At 49.2% G+C, this 13,697-nt stretch overlaps 1 protein-coding gene across 1 annotated transcript in view; it reads left to right on the top strand.

Annotated features, from left to right (window-relative positions):
- The first annotated feature begins 9,337 nt into the window (after positions 1-9,337).
- MTMR3 (myotubularin related protein 3) overlaps positions 9,338-13,697 on the top strand; it is an 84,335-nt gene continuing 79,975 nt past the window's right edge. Inside the window, 2 exon segments of the mRNA XM_050714166.1 lie at positions 9,338-9,484; positions 9,989-10,032. The gene's annotated coding sequence lies outside the window, so the exon portion shown is untranslated.

Below are 13,697 nucleotides of genomic sequence, written 5' to 3'. Positions count from 1 at the left end.
GTTTGTCTCGGAAAGAGCAGCCGGGCGTTGGGACGGGTTGCCCAGGGAGGCGGTGGAGTCCCCGTCCCTGGGGGGGTTTAAGGAAAGGCTGGACGTGGTGCTTGGGGACGCGGATTAGTGGGTGACATTGGGGGGGGGGATGGTTGGACCTGATGGTCTCGAAGGTCTCTTCCATGGTCTCTGGAGGTCTCTTCCAGCACTAATGCCTCCGTGATTCTAGGATTCCCTGTGCCCAGGCTGCCGGCCCTCTGAGGGACACGTCTGTAACCACGCTTCTGTCCCCGCACAGAACCATGCAGGGGGCCCCAGGCAACCCGTAGGTACCGCATCCCGCCAAGAGCGGGAAAATAAATTAAAAAAATATATATGTATATGTTTGGGACTTGACTTGCACCCACAGCATTGTCTTTTAGGGGGAGGGAAAGCACAGTGCAATCCTTGGAAAGGAAACCAGTCACCCTGTTCCCAGGTGGCTGTCAGTAATTTCAGAGCTAAACGAGAACCCCGGGATGAAGGGCCCGGGGAGGCGGCACGGGCAGCAGCCCCCATGGCCGCGCTGCCCCTTTCTTCAGCTTTGTCTTCCCTTTGCTGCTGAGGGAGGTTACTGGATACCACCAGTTTGATGCTGCAGGACCAGCTTAATTCTTGTCAGTTAATGCAAGCTCTGTTGATCTTAACAAGAGATTACATTAGTCAAGCTTATAAACTCCGAAATCAGACATTGCTCAGCCTGCTTTAATCACCTCTGGGATGAAAGGGAGATAAAGTCTGGGACTTAAAGCATCCGACTCTCACTGCCATACAGGTGCTCTCAGGCATCTCGGGTCTCTCCCCTGACTGCAGGGACCTCCTCCTAAACTTCACACGGAGTTGAGATGACCACATCGTGCCCTCTGTCACATGGCTAATTAGGAATCAGATGGTAATGAGGTTCCAGCTCCCAGTCCCCCAATCCAATGCCCTCAGAAACACCGGACAGCCGGTATCTCGGTGTGTAATCACGTTACGGATGTCCATGCTCCTGCATTTCACGCACAGCAGCAGGAAGGAAGGGGGAGAACACCCAAGGGGCCTCCATCAGCTCCATGGAGAAAGCTGGCTGCCAGCTTCTCCTTCCCAACACTGCCACATTTGGTATTTTCTTATTAGCATGCTGGCATTTTCTCTCTAGCAGGAACGCAGCATGGACAGGCTGTGTTGCGTATCGCCTTCCGTAGGGTACTATTGATTTGCACTTTAAATGTCACACCAGGTTGTCGGGGAGCCTGCGCTTTTAGCCAATCTTTAGCCATACCTTTTGAATTACTAATTTTTAAAGAATTAACTAGTACTTTTATCTCTCAAACATCACGCAGACAAGTCAGGCCCTCAGACAGGACCCCGGCACCAATGTGCTGTGCGAAACACTTATCAGAACAAAACTCCAGTAATTATGTCAGATTCAAGGTTTGCTCTGATTTTTTAGTGGAGGATAATATTTGGCAATTGAAGCATGATTCGTTTGCAAAGGCATCTGTTTATTTCCCCTTCTTTGCCAACCTTCCTCCAAAGCACTGGTGGAAAGATGCCAAGTGACTCAGTGGGCTTAGAGTCTGTCATCAGGCTGGTTTGAATCACTATTCCCCTTTTCAGTGTTTTTTTGCTTGTTTGTTTAAATTTTTTTTTGCCCTTTTACCTTGCTGATTGTGTATTATGTGCTTGATTTCCTAAAGCACTGTGAACTCTTGGAGCCTCTGCCCAAATTATTGGTGCTACTATGTGTGTATAACTGAGGTTTGTAATGATACGTATACACGTTCCTTGTACAAATTAAATTTAACCTGGCAAATGAATAGAAATTATACAAGTCAACAAAAAAAGCTCCTCTGCTCACCTGTGTACCACATGCCAGAAACCGTTAATACTTCAGGACAGCAGAAGTCAAATATGTCATTTTAATGCAAATCAGAGGGAAAATCTGCCTTCCACTTGCACAACATCCCAGTTCCAGCAGCGCAGGGTAACTACTGGCCCTGGCTGCATGGAGAAGTAAAGCACTGAAAGAGCTCGTGGGCTGCTGAGGTCTGCAGGAAAATCCCTCCTCCCAGGTTTGCTCCAAAGCCACCTGAAGTTACTGGGCAAGTGGGCTTTGGATCAGATCCTCAGCGGAGAACTTGTCCAGACAAAAGCTCTCGGAAAAGGAGCTTTTTGTAAAAAGGTCCTTCTTTTAATATGATTAGTGTCTGGGAGGAAGTTGTTCAGTGCTGAATGTAACCATGAAGATTATCAGATGTCACAAGTCAAAGCCTGGGAAGAATGCCCTGGTTCCGGTAGCTCTGTCAGTATTTTGACAGATAGACACCAATAATCGCCTGGACTCTGTTTGCGTGGTAAGGACACTCCTGGCTTGGCTAGCGATAAGACACAAAAGCAGACTTTTAATTTCAGGCAGTGCAAAAAGCACCGAGAGGACTGAGGTGCTGCAGCTCTCCCAGTAACACAACTCTCTGAGGCCGGTGTTTTCTGTGTAGGTCTGTCATGAGCGCTACAGTACGGCATCCTGCCTCTTGAGCGGTTTTTCAAGGTTCCTGCATTTTCTCAAATTCTGCCTGAAAGTCCCCGGTGACAGCCCGGGGGCTGATTAGAATATCTGCTTCATTTGCAGTATAGTCATGAAAGATAGATGTTCTCCTCCTGCTCACACAGGAGTCTCGGCTGTTACGGGGCCAAGTGACCGGCTTCCCTGCATGCAAGCGCAGCGAGGCACACCTGTTGTCCCTCTCTTCATCCAAAAGGAAATCACAGAGGGTTTAAGGACAGCAGCCTGCCCGTGCCGTGTTTACGTGCAGCTCTGAGGGCACAGGAAACCCCGATGGACCATCACTTCTCAGCACATCTTGAAAATATAAGTAAAATGAAAGGGTTATGAAATGACCGGAGGAAAATGTCAGTGTGATCTGAAAAAGAGACATAACCACAGTACTCAATTGCAAAGCTGGGGAAATTGGTCACTATATTTTCTAAGCAGCTGAAATGCAATTACAGTAATAATGATGAATCAGTTTAGCCCTGGGCTTTGCTCTTTTTCAGCCCAGCTCCACTTTCTCCTTTTTTTTTTAACATTTTATCATAATGATGTATACATCAGCTTATCAAGGACTGACAGAAGTTACAAGCCTTTGGCAGCATGTTGTGGATAGTCATAAAGACAGAGGTGTTATCAGTAAGCTACTGACCTGATGGATGCTACAATATTTTTCAATTTTCCATCATTCTCCAACTAATCCCCTCTTGATATATTCTTAGCATAAAGTCTCACTGTTGGATATTTTTTATTTGTCTCTCAATGAAAGACGCTGTGGATGGCCCAAGACAATTCTTAGTCCGTTCCCTGCATGGAACTGCTTCTGCCCAGGGGCAGGAGCACCGGTTCCCTCTGTTCTGAGAGGCTGCTGCTACAGCCATTGCCTGCCCAGCAGAGCAAGGGAGTTGCTCAACTTCTGCAAGTTTTAATGGTGCAAGTTCCTGTGGGTGGGAACTCCCTCCTCTCTGCCACCTGCTTACCACAGCGGGCACAGACCCGAGAGTTTTATCACCGTATCTTTACAGGATACAGATTTACCAGTTAAAATAATACCATTTTCTAATGACCCTCAAAGCAGCTCTTCTGATCAGACAACTCCTTAGCCCTTCTTTGCCCTATGTTTTTCTTTCGTATGATGGGATAATTACTAGCTTTAGAAGGAAGGATCTTTAGTGTGCTCATTAAGAAAAATATATATGCTTTATTATTAAAAGCATTTGTCAGGCTGCATTGTTGTAGCAACCTAACATGACACAGCTGAAAGTTGTCAGTTAAGTTTTCCAAGCAGGCATGTTCTGTATAAAATATTTTGAACTTTTACTTTTAGCTTGTTTGGCTTTAAGCAAGCCTTGGACCTTAAGAATCTTTGTCTTTTAAGAATGAGAAAATAATGTAAGCAGACATAAAAGAAGACTTCCAAACATTCTGCCTACACTGGTATATCTTCAATATTGATGTCCTCAGTTTTTACTTCCAGGTACAGAAATGCCTTGCACAAACACAGCGTCATTCATCATCTGCAGAGGAATGCCCTGTGCTCGCAAACCCAAGCAGAACTAGTATGTTCAGTGCAAATTCTATACTCAAGTGCTGTCTGTCATTTCACAGATGGGCGCAGTATGTCTTCAGCTGGTCTGCTGGACAAATCTGGGTTCTCACGAGTCAACTAGCTTGCACATCAGGCTCAGACTGTTGTGCTCCTACCTGGAAACACTGTCCCCAAGGCCATATTCAGTATTTGCTCAAAAGTGCTGTAGCTGTTCCGCTGGAGCAGAAGATCTTGGAGCCCCCTCAAACTTCATCTTTGGTTAGTCCTCTGATAATCATCTTGGTGAGCAGCCTTCGCCAAGACAACTTCTTCATGCTATGTTCCCTTCAACAAAGCGTCACTAGTAGTGCCTCCTGTTAACACAGGGATACTGTGAGACAAAAAATCTTAAGACTGTTGGAAATGTTCTGACAAAAAGAAACAAAACAAAACAAAACGAAACAAAAGAATATGTAATAAAAATCTCATTATTTTCAAATGATTCATCTACCTTTCACAGGGATCAGTCATTCAGAGCATCCGCATTTCAAGTCCCTTCGGGATGACTGGGCGCCTCTCAGCTGGCAGATTTTAATCAGGGGAGCCTCACACCGTGCTGCCCATGTTGTCCTCAGCGCCTGCCGTTTGGATTAAACGAACAATGAAATAGCTGCATGGTGGAAGTGGAAAGAATGGAAGCACCTGCACAAAGAGGAGCACAGTATGAAAACAACGGTCACAGACATATTTGAGCACAGTGTTCTGTTCGGGCATTGGTTACAAACAACCAAAGGAAAAAGGGAACCAGAGAGTAAAAGGAGTAAAATGTCACAGTGAAGGATGGAAAAAATGGGAGAGAGAGGATGAAGAGAGCTGTTTTTGGATAGAAAGCTGGCTGAATGAGCCGGTTTGGAGTCCTGAAACTACCCTGTGTTTCATGATCCTCCTGTTCTTATGGGATTGGGACTTGTTTTGTTTTGTTTAAGTAATATCTGACCTTACCATCAGTTTTTCATCATAACAGAAACAACCCACAAAGTCTGAGTTTGGCTGTTTGGATCACAAGAATGAAGTGTATTAAAGGTTACTTGATGGTAACAGGGGCAGGAAAGTGCCTAGAACAAGTATGTTTTTGCCACTTCCACTGTGCCAGGTGCAGGATTGCACCTCAAATACATGATGGGCAAAGGAACCAGCAGCCGTGGGAAGACGATCGGAGGGACTGGGGTGGGATGATCCAGAACAGGGTGCTGACAGCCTGCACCGTGACCACATGTACATTTTAAATATGCCCTTACCAAATACAGCCAATAAGTGAAATGACATTTGGGTCGTGACTGCACCCCAAAGAGTATCTTTCCACATCAGGTATCCCTTTTCTCTTCTTCAGAGGCCAACCAGTAGCTCAGTGACTGTGTCTCAAACAGCAAGAGAAGTCTGGAAAGGACTTTTTGGGTCCTCAGGGTCAGTTCTCAGCTGTCGGTGGCAACTGCATCAAGGTAAGGCAGCTCTGGAAGGAAGATCCAGAGCCTTTGGACTTGAGCTGTTGGAAGCTCCGACGTTCTCATGTTTCAGCTCAGACTCTTCATGGCCACCGGATACTTGTTTGCTCTTATGCTAACATCACCCTTGCTCTTAAGGGAGATGTGTTTACTTCTGTGTTTACTCCCTAAAGTTTCATAGAGAGTGACTGTATCCCTTCTCAGCATTCATTTTTTTGGCTAAAGAAATTATGTCAAAATCTTTACATAAGAAAAACTCTGGATTACCCAGTAATTATCCTCCAGTCACATTTTAAGTTTGTCTTTGATTGAAAGTGACCAGAGCTGCACACATAGTTCCAGAGAAGGCTGCAGCTGAGCTTTGTATAATGGTACTAACATTTTCCCCTTCTCCTGGAAATATCTCAGTTGATACATGCTTTTTGTCAGAGCTGCTTCCTATTGGGAGTTCTCAGTCATTTTGAGATCAACAAATACACCCAGATTTTTCTCTTCTTCTGTCATTTCCAACTGATGAGCTCACAGCTCACAGCAGAGATTCTTGTTCGCAATTCCCAAGTGCATGACCTTGTACTTTCCACTATTAAATTTCATCCCATTTCTAATGTGCCAGCACTCAATGTTATCCAACTCGCCCGGCAATACAGATATTCCCTCTGTACTGCTGCTGCCTCCCAACTTTGTGCCATCAGCAAATGCTGTCAGCTCGCTCTTACCTTTTGTTCCAAAACCTGCCTGAAATATATTGTGCAAGATGAAAAGACTGTAAGAAAAGGTTTGCTGGGTCAGCCTGATGGTCCCTGCTGTCCAGTACTCCATCTCTGAGAGGCAATCAGAGCTGGGCACAGGAGCCCAGCCACTTTCTCCTATCGCTTCCCTCGGCACTCCTCATGAATTTATTTAATACATTTTTGAGCCTGCTGACAGTCTCAGTCCGAATAATTTCTTAAAGAGCACGGCTCCACCTTCACAGTCTACTTTTCCACCCAAACTATTGTCATCTCTGTCACTAACTTCTTACCTACGGAATAGCTCCCCAGATAAACAATTGGCCATGTGGCGTTGTATCTGATATCCTACTAAATCCAGCTAGATCACATCTATTGCATATCCATTGCCTAGAAAACAATTATCAGAGAAAGGTGTCAGTTTAATGTTATCTATCTTCGGTACAGATATATTGCATTTTACTTTATTTACCACTTACATGTCTGTCCCCAACTACTTGTTTCCTTTACTTTCATTTTAAAGCTTCTAATGTTCCTGAGGTCAGACAAACAGGTGTGTAATGACTGAATTGCTTTTCTTCCTCCTGGTTAAGAACAGATAGTGCTTTGGTGGCTCCTCAGTAAGTCATTACTACTCTGACAAATTAAAAACTTTGTACGGATGAGTGAGGATATGTTCCAGGTTTGTCAGAACTATAGGCTTGGGAACACCTTGTTCCCTGAGCTGCGCGTCAGATTCTCATGGGCCTCGCTCTCCCTTTGGGTACAGAAACTTTTACTTCCATAAAGTAATTCTCTTTAGCTATCATACTTTGCCCCAGTTGTCATAGAAAATAGTGGCAAAAGTCATTTAACATGGGGCCATACCAAATATTTATTAAAAAATAAATTGGAACACAAGAAATGGAGATAGCAAGAGCACAAGACGTAGACACTCTGCCTGCAATCTGTTTAAGCATGTTGGTAAAGATAACACCAAAGACGACAATTTGTGTCACTGAAATAAGCAACTAGAAGCTTTTCCTCAGTCCTTGCTGTCACAGTGATGGCACTCCAGCTTGTTCCCTTTCTTTAAAAAACAGAAGGAACAACCAGCAGGTTATGCTGTACGGAAGCCCTGGGTCTCCAGGATTCAGTTTCCTGAAGTAGGTGACATTTGATCTCCTTCCAGGCATGCTGCAGAAGCAAACAATTAAGAAGGAGTTTTCAAAATTTGCATTCTGCCCTAATGCTGTCAACACATGTCCTTTTGAAATACAGCTATACTGGCAGAACTTTTTTCATTGCTTTTGGGTATAAACAGGCCAGGGATCCTGTTTTTCCCTTCAGTTACCTGTATTTCTTCCAAAGTTCCTCTGAAGGTACATATTGACTTTTAGATCACATTTGCATTCAGATGATGGTTTGTTGTTGGAAAAAATCCCTTCAGAGGGGCTCATTAACTTCCTTTCAAATGCTTACTGTCCTCAACCAAGGGAACTAAACTAGAAAACAACTCACCGTGTGGCTTATATCTGAGTTTAAAGACACAGGGATCCTGTATTTTGTATTGTTCTCTCCAAACATTAATGCCATTTCCAGTTTAAATATGACTTAATGACAGACTGAAGTCCATCTGTTACAATGACTAGCCTTGGACTCAGAGGGAGAGTCCTGTGGATAATTTAGGAGTACATTTTATAGTTACTTGCAAGCATTTCATTTCAGATCAAGGCAACCATGAGCAGGTGGAACTATCTCTCAGAAGTACAACCTGACCTACATACTGTATTGTAAATTAAAGATATGTATAAAAATAAAGCATTAACGATCCAGCACATTTGCAACAAGACCCAGATACGACTTTTGCAGCTGAAAAGGAGCTCCCCTGCACAAGGCTTCGCTAAGGCTTCATTTTGGAAGCTCCGATGCTTCCTGCTGACCTGTCCCTGCTAACTGTGCTCTGACAGGGTGGCCGCTCGCCTCTCAAGCTCTGTGGTGCCCTTCTGCTGCTTAGCACTCGTATCCCTTTTGCTTTATCGCTTTTCTCCCAACTTCCATGTGTTTTTTGGCTCCTGCAACTCTTGTTGGCTCCCTGCTCTCCATTACCTCATGCCGTAGGAGCTGCAGGCTGCTCGGGGTGGCTTGGACAGCACGTCTACCCATGGCAAGGGGCCACACATGTCCCTGCAGCTGAGCTGAATGTCACAGAAGCAAAGGAAGGCATCGACCTGCGTATAAGAGTGGCGTTTAGCCAGGTTTGCTGTTTCTCCAAAGGTTTTAGGAGAGCTCCTGAGGAAGGCCCCGCTCCTGCAGGCTGACCCAGGCTCACAGAGCCACCCAGCCTCACACCTCGGCCACCACATCACCCTGCCGCCTCAGCGGGGCTGCCGAGGACAGACTGGGCTGGCTGTGCCTAGTGAAACGCTGTGAGGAAAGGATGAGCATCCCCCCCAAACACACATCGAGGGGAAGGGGTGAGCATCTCCCTATACACACACGGGGAGCAAGGGGCAAGCCCCCCACACACCGTGAGGGAGACCTTGTTGCTCTCTCCAGCTACCTGAAAGGAAGTGGTGGAGAGCTGGGGGTCGGCCTCTTCTCACAGGTAACTAGTGATAGGACTAGAGGGAATGTTTAGGGGAGGTTTAGGTTGGAAATGAGGAGACATTTCTCTCGGAAAGAGCAGTCAGGCATTGGGACGGGTTGCCCAGGGAAGTGGTGGAGTCACCGTCCCTGGGGGTGTTTAAGGAAAGGCTGGACGTGGTGCTTGGGGACACGGATTAGTGGGAGACATTGGTGGTAGGAGGATGGTTGGACCTGATGGTCTCGGAGCTCCTTTCCAACCTCAACGATTCCACGACCCTACGATTCTACGCAAGGCCGAGCCTCCCGCCTCAACCCCCCCCCCAGCGCCTCCCCTCACAGAGCTGCGGGAGGGCGGCAGCGCGGCGCGCCCGGCCCCGCCCCGCGGGGGCCGGGCTGGGCGGGGGGGGGGCGGAGGCGGAGGCGCGCTCCCGCTGCCGCTCCCGCCCGGCCGTGCCCGCGCCGCGCGGCCGCCATGTTGTTGTGGCGGTGAGAGGCGGCGGCGGCAGCCGGAGCCCAGCGAGCCGGGCCCAGGCAGGCGGCCGAGCCCCGGGGACCGGCTGTGGGGGCCCCGCGCCATGCCCGGCCCTGCCCCGCGGTAAGGAGCCGCCGGGGCTCTCCGAGGCCGCGGTTCGGGGGCGGGCGGAGGGCCGGGGCCTGGCGGGGGGCGGCCGGGCGGGCAGCTGGGGGCCGCGGCACGGCTCGGCCCGGCACGCCCCCCGGCCTCCGCCTCAGCCTCCGCCTCCTCCTTCTGTTCTTCCCCTTCCTCCTCTTCTTCCTCGGGGGGCTCGGGCTGCCGGGGGGGGATCCCGCCTGGCCCCGCCGTCTGGGCCTCACCCGGCTCCGGCCGCCGCCTCCACGGCCCTGTCGCCGCGGCTGCCTCCCGGCCTCCTTCCCGGCCTCCCTCGTTCCCTCTTGGCCTCCTTCCCCGCCTCCTTCCCTCCCTTCAGGCCCCCCCCGGGGTGCTGGGGGCCGAAATTCTCGTGTGCGCCCCCCCCCCTCCCCCCCCCCGCCCCATGACAGGACCCGGTGCAGCTTTGGGTGTTCGTTTGTGGGGTGCGGGGGCTCTAACTGTGCCTCTTCCCCGTCTTCTTCTCAACAGCTCTGTTCTGTTGATGGGATCCGAGCAGATGTTGCCCTTCTCTGGTAAGTGGTGATTTGCGCTGCCCCCCCCGGCCCCAGATGTGGAGTCTTTGCATTTTGTTTAAGTGCAGTTTCAGCTTTGGCGCGTAGTTGTTCCCTTTTCTGCCCTTTCTTTCAGGGAATGTTGTTTTATCAACAGGTGGGCTCTCGCGTTCGCTCACGTCTCTGTGTAGAGGAAGCTGATTCTCTCGTCGTACATGCTTCCCTCGCTGGGGGAAGGCTGGCCATGAGCTCCTAACTCCGGCAGACTTTACGTATGAGAACTGCTTTTCTCCTGGCTGAGTCCTCCACCTGTTTGTTTTCTTGTGCCACGAGCCCACGTAGTCACGTGCAATAAGGGTTTCTTTTAGAGGAAAAGAGCTCAGCTAGGGGGATCACATAAAGCAGTGCTGAGTGTAGGGCGTAGCTTTAAGGTGAAAATAAAGGGATATCTTAAATTCCTAGGCTAGTTCATTGGGAAGGGATGGTAGTGTGGCTGAAGGAACGATGGCAGGCTTTCTGCAATACCCGTCGTGCTTGAAGCTTTAGGTAGAGGGCCGAGGCGCTTCTTGCCTGTTCCTAAAGAAAGGCTCCTAGTATTTGAAAATCGTTTGGTGGCAGAGAAGGGGAGCTCATATGAGGGAGCGCTTGTAGATAACTCGAAGGGAGGAGCCTTGACATCTGATACACACATCGCTTCAGCTGTGGTTTTAGAGGATAGAAAAAATGCTTTCTTTCATAGTACAGGAAATACTATGGACTGTAAGTGTTGAAACTTTCTGCAGATAAGTAAAGGCGGGGCATGGGATTCTGAAATGCTTCACGGGGAAGTTTGGGTGCCTGCTTCAGAGTTTGGGGAGGGGCAAACGTGCGGAAACAGTAACGTTGAGCAGTGGTGGTTTTTGGCAGTAACTCCAAAAGGTGCTTGTCCTACTTCAGATTATAGGCTTCCAGGAGTGATACACTGAGTCAAGCTGGTTCTCTTGCTAGCAGTGCTATAGGTACCTATCCAGGTTGTCGCTGATGTCCATGGCTGTTAGCTGTCTGCACTAGAAACTAGTAAAATGTTAGCCAGCTTCAGAAATAATGCGCAACCTGCAGATGATCCCTGGGGGTGGGATGGGCCATCTTGATAAGCTCTTGTTTTCTCATAAAAATGGCCATCCGCAGCTGAGCGAGATGCGAGTGCCGTGTGCCCGAGCTTCTGAAGGCAGAGGATACAGTACTTTATCTTCGATCTTGTTCCACCTACATGCCACACAGGGTGGTGGAGAGAAGTATGTTGTCAGCCCTTCAAGAGTAGGAGGACTAAGCAGTGCTCTGCTGGCAATTAATGTGTACACGTGGAGTAACGTAAGGAGAAGGGTGGTGTTAGGCTGCTGGAGCGATGGGATGAGCCTGACAAGGCTGCTGGAGCAAGGGAGAAGGAATTGTCCCTGCGGAGTGAACGGGAGGAGCTGGGTTAGCATCCAGCACGAGGTCTGAGATGTGCTCGCCTGTGGAGAGCAGAGGGAGGCGATGGCTGTTCCTGGCCTGGTCGCTTCCTACGGGACAGGGCTGGACACCAGGGACCGGCCTCCTCTGCCTGACAGCAGTGGTGTCTTTGAGCACGTGCCTGCAGGTGGTCCGATAGCGCTCAGCGAGCATTGTAAACCAGGGTGAGAATCCCAGGTACTCGAACGTGCCTGTGTTTCATAGTTGCTTTCGTTGGCTGAACCAACTAATGTAACTTGTAAATGGTTCTTTCAAAGTAAGCTCCCGAGCGCTGAACTGTCTAATCCTGTTCTTTGCTGGGATGGGCCACCCTTCTGCGTTCGTCTCTAGCTAGAGTGGCCGGTGGTGTAAAGGGCTGCCTCGTAGGTCCCACGTGGGTTCTCCATCTCCAAGAGAAGAGCTTCCCGGCTTTCAGTTCCACCCCTTTTGTGGATGTTGGTGCCATAACTTTCCAATGCTTTTAAGAAAGCTTTGGGAATACGCGTAGCACTCAAATAATGCTGTAATTCTTGTAATTAACCACATTTTTAAGGCAGTTATTTCTTTATCTTTGTGAAGTTTGAAGATTTAAAGGGCGATGGAGTGGCTTGTTTGACAGACTTAAAAGTGAAGTTCGTGCTAGTTTAGGAATTGAAATACTGACTTCTTCATAAGGCTTGCACTGCCCAGTGAAGAACTGCAGACCTCAACTTGCAACGCGCTATAACTTCTACCTTGGATGCATTAATCCTGAGCGGTGCAGGATCGCCGTAGCCAGATGGGTGTATTGACTTGCATGTGTGACAGTTTCTTGTCTGCTTCTTGTGGGATGGGCAAACGTCACAGACTGTGGCATCGCTTGGTGTCGACTTCTTCAGAATGTAGCTGGGAACGGAAACAGCCGAGGCTTTCTCAACTATCCACGCCGAAGGCAGGGGACGCCAGCTGACGGAATGTGCTGGTTGTTGCAGGACACGCGTTGTAAGCTAGAGGGAGAATAGCCTAGACGTGGCCTTCCCCTCCTGCTTACCAGCTTCTGGTGGTGGTGTGAAGGAGGTGAACGCCGGGTGGCCAGGGTGATTCTAGGAGGTAATGTTTTGTGCCATAAGGCAATCCTCAGCTCAGACTGCTGATGAGAACGAGGGGGCAAAACGCCCCGCAGCAGTGGGGAAGGAGAAGAGCGCAGCATTGCCTTGTAGAAAGCAGTGGTACCTTTACCTTTAGTCCGTTACTAAGTGCAGCGGGGTTGTGTCGGTGATGGGAGCTGGAGGTGCTTTGGTCGCCTGCAGTAAGCAGCAGTGTGTGCCTGGAAGGGAAATGTTGGAGCTGCAGCTCTGCGCCATGCGATGCGAGCCAGGGAAGAAGAGCAAAGGCTTTCCGGAATGTTAATTGAAATCGGTAAGTTATTTCTGAAGTCATTGTCCATGAAAAATGACTGGTTTTAAAGGATTAACTCAAAATACAGTTGCTGATACCTAGCATTGGTTCGTCATTGGAAATACCTCTGACTGAGAACTGTAATCTAAGGTGTGGGAAGAAGCAGTTGGGTTGACGTGTGTCTGGTTGCTGGTTCAGCTGGTGGCTGGAAATGTGCCCTGCAGGTCTCGCAGGGGGGCCGCTGGCTGCCTGCAGGTGTTGCTCCCTGTGGGCGTGAATGCTGCACGTGGCTGCAACACCGTAGGCTTGGCATGGTTCAGAGTTTAAGACCTGTGTGTGCATGGCTGGGGTGTGCATACGGGAGGCAACTGATAGCGAGATGTTCTAACAGTGGTCCCATAGCTGGGGGAACCCTTCCCAGCTCTGAGCAGAAGCAACAGCCTCTGAACAGGACTGCCCAAATGGGGCCTTCGTGCCCGGCCTCGGGGCAGCTGGGTCTGGGGAGGCTGGAAGATGGGTGGCCTTCAGTCAACGCAGCTAAACTCGTACAGGCTGCGCTGCTGAAGTGTTACCACGCTTCCAGATTGAACATTTTGAGCAAATTTCGAGTAACTTTTGACTTCAGTTCCCCATCAAATTGTTCTCCGGCGTAGGAAGAGCAGGGCAGGGGCCAACACCAGGGCTTGTAGCAGTCGGGGGTCTCGTGCCGCGTTAGGTCTGGTCCTAGCTGCGAGCCCTGAGCCTGGCCTGGAAAACGGTCCTGGCAGCTGCGGAATTGGCTTGAAGCTAGAACAAAATTAGAAACCTGGTGCGAGCCCTCCTCTGCTTTGGAAGAGGTG

Source organism: Cygnus atratus, chromosome 17 (genome assembly GCF_013377495.2).
Source record: "Cygnus atratus isolate AKBS03 ecotype Queensland, Australia chromosome 17, CAtr_DNAZoo_HiC_assembly, whole genome shotgun sequence".
Taxonomy (NCBI): domain Eukaryota; kingdom Metazoa; phylum Chordata; class Aves; order Anseriformes; family Anatidae; genus Cygnus; species Cygnus atratus.
This window is presented reverse-complemented; position numbering and strand designations above follow the sequence as displayed.